This window comes from Impatiens glandulifera, chromosome 1 (assembly GCF_907164915.1).
Source record: "Impatiens glandulifera chromosome 1, dImpGla2.1, whole genome shotgun sequence".
Classification (NCBI taxonomy): Eukaryota; Viridiplantae; Streptophyta; class Magnoliopsida; order Ericales; family Balsaminaceae; genus Impatiens; species Impatiens glandulifera.
Window position 1 is genome coordinate 65,346,027 of NC_061862.1, and position 6,000 is coordinate 65,352,026.

The following is a 6,000-nucleotide window of genomic DNA, read 5'->3' on the forward strand; positions in this document are numbered from 1 at the left end:
ATCTTAGTTTGCATGTCAAACATTTTTAAAAGAAAACATTATTTAAAAGATTTTCGAAAATACCTGAAAGCTTTAAAAATTAATCCTATGAAAATAATTAATTTTATTCAAATTATCTAGGGATCAAAATAATAATTTAATTAAAATCCGATTTAAATTAGTCAAACATAACTAATTTAAATGATTATTTATTTAAAAATAGAGTCGTCAAATAATTTTAGAAAAATCAGTAAAATGTATGGGTATAAATGTACTTTATATTAGAGTTTCTATAAGGGGTTCGGTTTTTAGTTACGCTCGAGAAAGAGTTTTAGCGCTATGTACTCCACGCCCGTCAAATGACTTTTTATTTTAAATAAAAGTCTGGTTATTACAAGATTTATTTATAAGATTTATTTTCTTTAATTAGTAGTCCAGGGTTCCTAAACAAGGATAAGTTTATATTACATAAATAATTGTATAAAATTATTTAGAAGAGCGTACCTACGATTACGTTGATATAAGATTACGTATAACACCTGAAACATATCAGAAAAGTGTTAGAATTTAAAAATAAATTCCAAACGGGGCCAAGCCAAAATATTTGTTTAGGAAATATCTCGAAAATATTTAAATATCATTTTTTGACCTTTCGGGATTATTTGAAAATGGGTTGGGGTTCCAAAATTATAAAAATAATTTTGGATTTTGAAAAGTGAAACCAAACAGGCCTTAGGACCGGAGCCCTAGGGCTTGGGTCCATTTTTGCCAATTTGGACTCGGACGGGCTCGGTCTAGACCAAGTGGTATGGATAAGGGCTCGGGAGCATGGGTCCTTAGATTCGGAGGGCTCGATCCTAAGTTCGGGAGGCTCGTTCTCAAACTCAGACTACTCGGTCCTAAGTCTAAGAGGTTTGGTCATAGGCTAAGTTTACCGGTCTGGTTCTTCAGTCCTAGGTTAATGGGGGCCCCGGTCCTAGGTTAGAAAATTCGGTCGAATTTCTCGGTCCTAAGCTAAGAACATTGATCATCGGGTTCGGTTCTAACTCAAAAACATTGGTCATCAGTCTCGGTCCTAACTCAAGAACATCAGTCCTTGTTCTCGGTCCTATGTTAGTTTTCTTAGTCGGTGTTATCGGTCCCGACTAAGATCTTTGGTCCTCGTTCTCGGTCCCAAGCTAAGAACCTTAGTCATTTTCCTTGGTCCAAGAGAACCGAGTGTTTTTGAATTGGTCAAGAATTGTAGGTCTTATATCTTTTGATAGAGATCATGAAAGCATGATCTGTAAGTTGCAACTAGCTCATATGATTGTGGGGATTAAAAGCCCTAGCCCTAATCACGATCAATTGATCTCTACAAAAATCAATTTCTCCAAACCGTTTTTAGGTTAATATTTGAGATATTTTGAATTAAGTCATCTCATGGCCTAATTCTTGTTTCAAAAATTTTGAAATGATTAACATAGTCGAACACAACCAAAATAAGAACATCATAACAGTTATGTAACAACTTTTGAAATCGAAATTCAAATATTTTTCTCAAAATTTCAGTTGGATCAAACATGATCGGGATGTTGATATTATGATTTTGAAATCATCCTAACATGTTTACAAACATGTTAGGCAGCTAATTGAACCAAAATTCTAGCTTAAGTGTGTTGAGAAAAGATCTAATCTAAACACACAATAAAAGAATATGTAAAGATAAAGTGGTAAAGAATAATAAAGAATACAAGACATAACGAGGTTCGGTCAACAATGCCTACATCCTCGGGGAGTCGTCCATACTATTGATTTTTCATGGAATAATGGTCCAAATAACTCTAAGTTACAATGTCTATATTTATAGGAGTACATTAAAAGCCAAAAAGATTAAACTAATACTCATAATCCCAATAAAAGCTTAAAGCCCATTATAATATATAAACTTTAATAAAATATGAGCCTAAAACCCAACAATCTCCACCTTGGGTGAATACCACAATTATTGAGATGTGATTAATAAATTACAAATTCAACAATCTCCACATTGACTAATTTCTTGTCCGTTAGGAAATACACGAGCCGTACCCATCAATCTCTACCTTGACAAAAGTCAAGCCATCAAGAAATAAGTGGGTTCAACACTTCAATCTTCACATTTACTCGAGCCATTTATGAGATAACTTTTCGTACCTCCACTTACACTCAATAACCCTTAGAAGAATAACAATCTCCATCATCATGTATATTGCGCTATCAAAAAGTTATGAGCCACACATCAATCTTCACTAATCGAGTCATTCACGAGATAAATCATTATACCTCCACTTCTGCTCAAAAAGCCCTTAGAAGATAAAATCATAGAATTTATAACACCAAATAAATTTGGGTAACCATGTTATTTCAACGACGAGAGACATTCAATAACTTTTCCCAATCTTTGTTCATACCCGTTGACATATGCAGAAACTAGAATTAATAATTCTTTATTATGTCAAAATAATCTTTATCCTTGTTTGCCACAAACTGAGTGTCTTATTTTTCAAGTCCAATAATCGACTGAAACCAAAATATCGATTAGACTCAAGACAAACTTTCATCGTCTACTTTTACAAAATCATATATCTATCGGAAACTATGGACACCCAAAACGAACTTTCATCGTCTACTTTCTCAAAATAAGATATCGATTGAAAGCAAGAAGATACTAGACGAACTTTAATCATCTACTTCATAACAAATAAATTAGGTTATCACAACATCTTTTTTCTTAAGCTCAAGATCTAACAAAGTATTTGTCACCCATTTGCCTTGATTGTTGCACACTCAACCAACTTGAACTTCATACATCTTTTTTGAACAAATTAACTTGCAATCTACTAGTTTTTTTAATTCAAAAACGACTAACAATTAAAGAAAATTATTTCAAAATTACTATCTCTCTTCAATTGCCTTCACCAATGCTTCAAATGATCATATATAGTTTCTATAAAAGAAATCAAATATCCTTCCATTTGAATTGATCGAACCTTTCATGTAGCCTCTTTTTCATGACTATGAATCCCATTCAAGGTCTCAATCATCTCCTCAATAAGATGACAAAACAATAATCTCATTTATCTAAACTATGATTCACAATGCATAGAAAATTAAGATAGTAACAAATCATTACCTTTGAATTTACTGAATCTCCCATCTAGCCCCTTTTTTATGATTAAAAATCTCACTCAAGATCTTATTTATCTTCTCACATTAGAAGATAATGCAATGAATTATTCTTGGTTTGTTTAAGAGTTGCTCTCAAGATGTCTCCACCTCAACTTATAAGTGTCTTTAACTAGTCTTCCACTTCATGTTCTTTCATTCATATTATGTCTTAACTGAAATTGTGTCAATCCTTAATTACCCACCAACTCAATGCAATCTTGCAATTTGTCCTAAAGGATTACCTTATCAACATGTCGAAAATGTTGTCATCGGTAAACACCATTTTGATAACAACTTTTCATACTCAATCATGTTTTCGTCAAGTGTAAACTGTAAAGCACATAATCTCACCATCATCTTCATCTTGATTAGCTCTTCCAATAAGATAAAAGGTCATAACCAAAAAGATACAAAATTTTTGGTCACAAACAACTCCAATAAAACTCAAATTAGGTAGAAACTTTAATCCCCATAAAATCAAACTTCGAGACGAACCTTGATCCGACTGTTAAAAATATAGAGGAACGAGTTACCAATCTCTCGACAAAATCTCGGCTCAATCGGACTCAGTTTGAATCTTCAGTCGTCAGTTTAATAAACCCTACGCGATTATAGGAGAAAATTTGCTGCTAGATTTTCTCTCTCTGCTTCTCTTTTAATTTTGATTTCTTCAATAATCATTTTCCAAAGAAAAATCTCTCCAAACTCATTTTAGTCGAGAATTTCTTAAAGTCAAGGCCCTCGACATAGTGAAATAATGTCACTCATGTATTCCAAGACAACAATCAGTTATAATAAAACCTCCAAATAATTTTCAACACGCATGAAGATGTATCGTTTGTTCTCCATATTCTTCTAGACAAATCATGCATAGAAAGAATCTAACAAACATTGTATATGATTAGTGCACAATCAACTCATACCTTAGAAATTATCTTTTTGTTAGAACTTTTAAGGCATCAACACCCACTTGACAACTTTGCATTAGCACTTACTAGAGATTGCCAAATAAACTAACTCACGAGGCTTGCTGCAAATCCAAATCCAGTCCTTATGCACACATATCAAAACCACACTCTTGCAAACAAACATTAAAGCCACCTACTTTAATCAGAAAACCCGTTACATGTTGCATAAACTATATTCCACAATCTGCAACATCGAATAACCACTCCACCTTCTTTTTCAACTCTAATTTTCAATCTTCATATTGACGAATATCAAATCTCTTAGAAGATAAATCACAAATCTCCATCTTTGAGAAATTCAAGTCCAATAAGTCTCAATATAAATCCAAGATCAAAGAAAACAAATATTTAAGAACTTGATTAAAATCAAACAAGACTTTACTTATGAAAATTGGAATCAAATTGATCTTAAACCTGTTTTGTGAAATCAAACGAGACTTAAAAAAAAGTCTTAGTTGAAAAAGTCTTAGTTGTTGACCGCTTCAAAGATTCTTGGCTTATTCTCTCTATATATTATATTATATCATTATATAATATCTATATATATGGGGGAGAATGTCAATTTTGTTTACAAAGTTGGAGCGATGTGTCAATTTTATTTACAAAGTCGCAAAATTCTATTTTATATATAGAGTTGTCAAAATGTGTCAAAATAAATAAAATAACGGAAGCCATTTAACGAGGTTAAATTTGTATCCATATGGCATCCACGTATTTATTTTTTATATTTTTTTTAGTTTTTTTTTATTTCAAATGAACCTAAGTCAGTAAATAAATAAATAAAATTCAATCTTTTTTTATAGACCTAACTTACTCAATTCATCTCCATTCCTCAGTAGTCACCTCTCCCATTCCTCATCAGCCGACGTCGCCGACCTCTTCACCAACAGTCCCTGTCGCCGCCCTCTTCACCAGCATTCCCCGTTGCCACCCTCTTCATAACAACCGTCGTAAAAATTCTCTACCGCAACCCTAACATGGACGAATTAAAGACTAAAGTGGAGGAACTTAAGATGGAGATTCATATATTGAAAACTGTGAATCACTTCTTAAAGATGAATTATCATTTTATTTTGTATTGTAAGAATTGATTATCTATTATGAAAGACCTATGTTGAAGTATTATGTAAGCATTGTCTCTTTATCCTCATTTCAGAACAACTAATTGAAATGCAGAAGATTTATGTATGTTTGAATCCCTATAGAGACCAAAACTCTAGTGCAGGCAGATTTATGTGTTCCTATTATGTGACTTGATCTCTCGAATTATGAAGTTTTCTAATAGCACTTGGATTTGTGGTCAAGATTAGTTAGAGAATGGTAATTGAGTTGGTGGACAATTTTTCTGGCAATAATTATTTTCACCATACACATCTGCTGAAAATGTACTGTCTTTAAGCATTTCAAAAAACACCAATTCCAAGTCCTAAAAACTTTGCAAAAATAAAATTGAGTCTAATATATAGTTTTCTCCTTTTAAGTTGGTTGTTGGCTTTTTAGTCAGTGATGCCAAGTCCTAACTTTGCTCTACCTTCTGCATATATTTTCGGTTCTATGGATTTTCCTTAAATGAATCATTTTATCAAGAAATCTAATATCTAGTTTTATTTTTTATGATCCCTTTTCATTTTTCTAGCCTCAATAACCTCATGCTGGAGTTGCAATAAGAGCATAAGTTCTAGTTGAGGATATCTTTAATATTGTCATTCTAATATATTAAAGATATTAGGTGATATGTGGGAACCTTTCTTGTGTTGCTTTTTGTAACCTAGAATTTCCTTAACTTAAAGTTCATTTATGCAGCTTAGTTTCCAGCCTAATATTTAAACCTGAAATGAAATATGTTATTCAAAAATAGAAAATT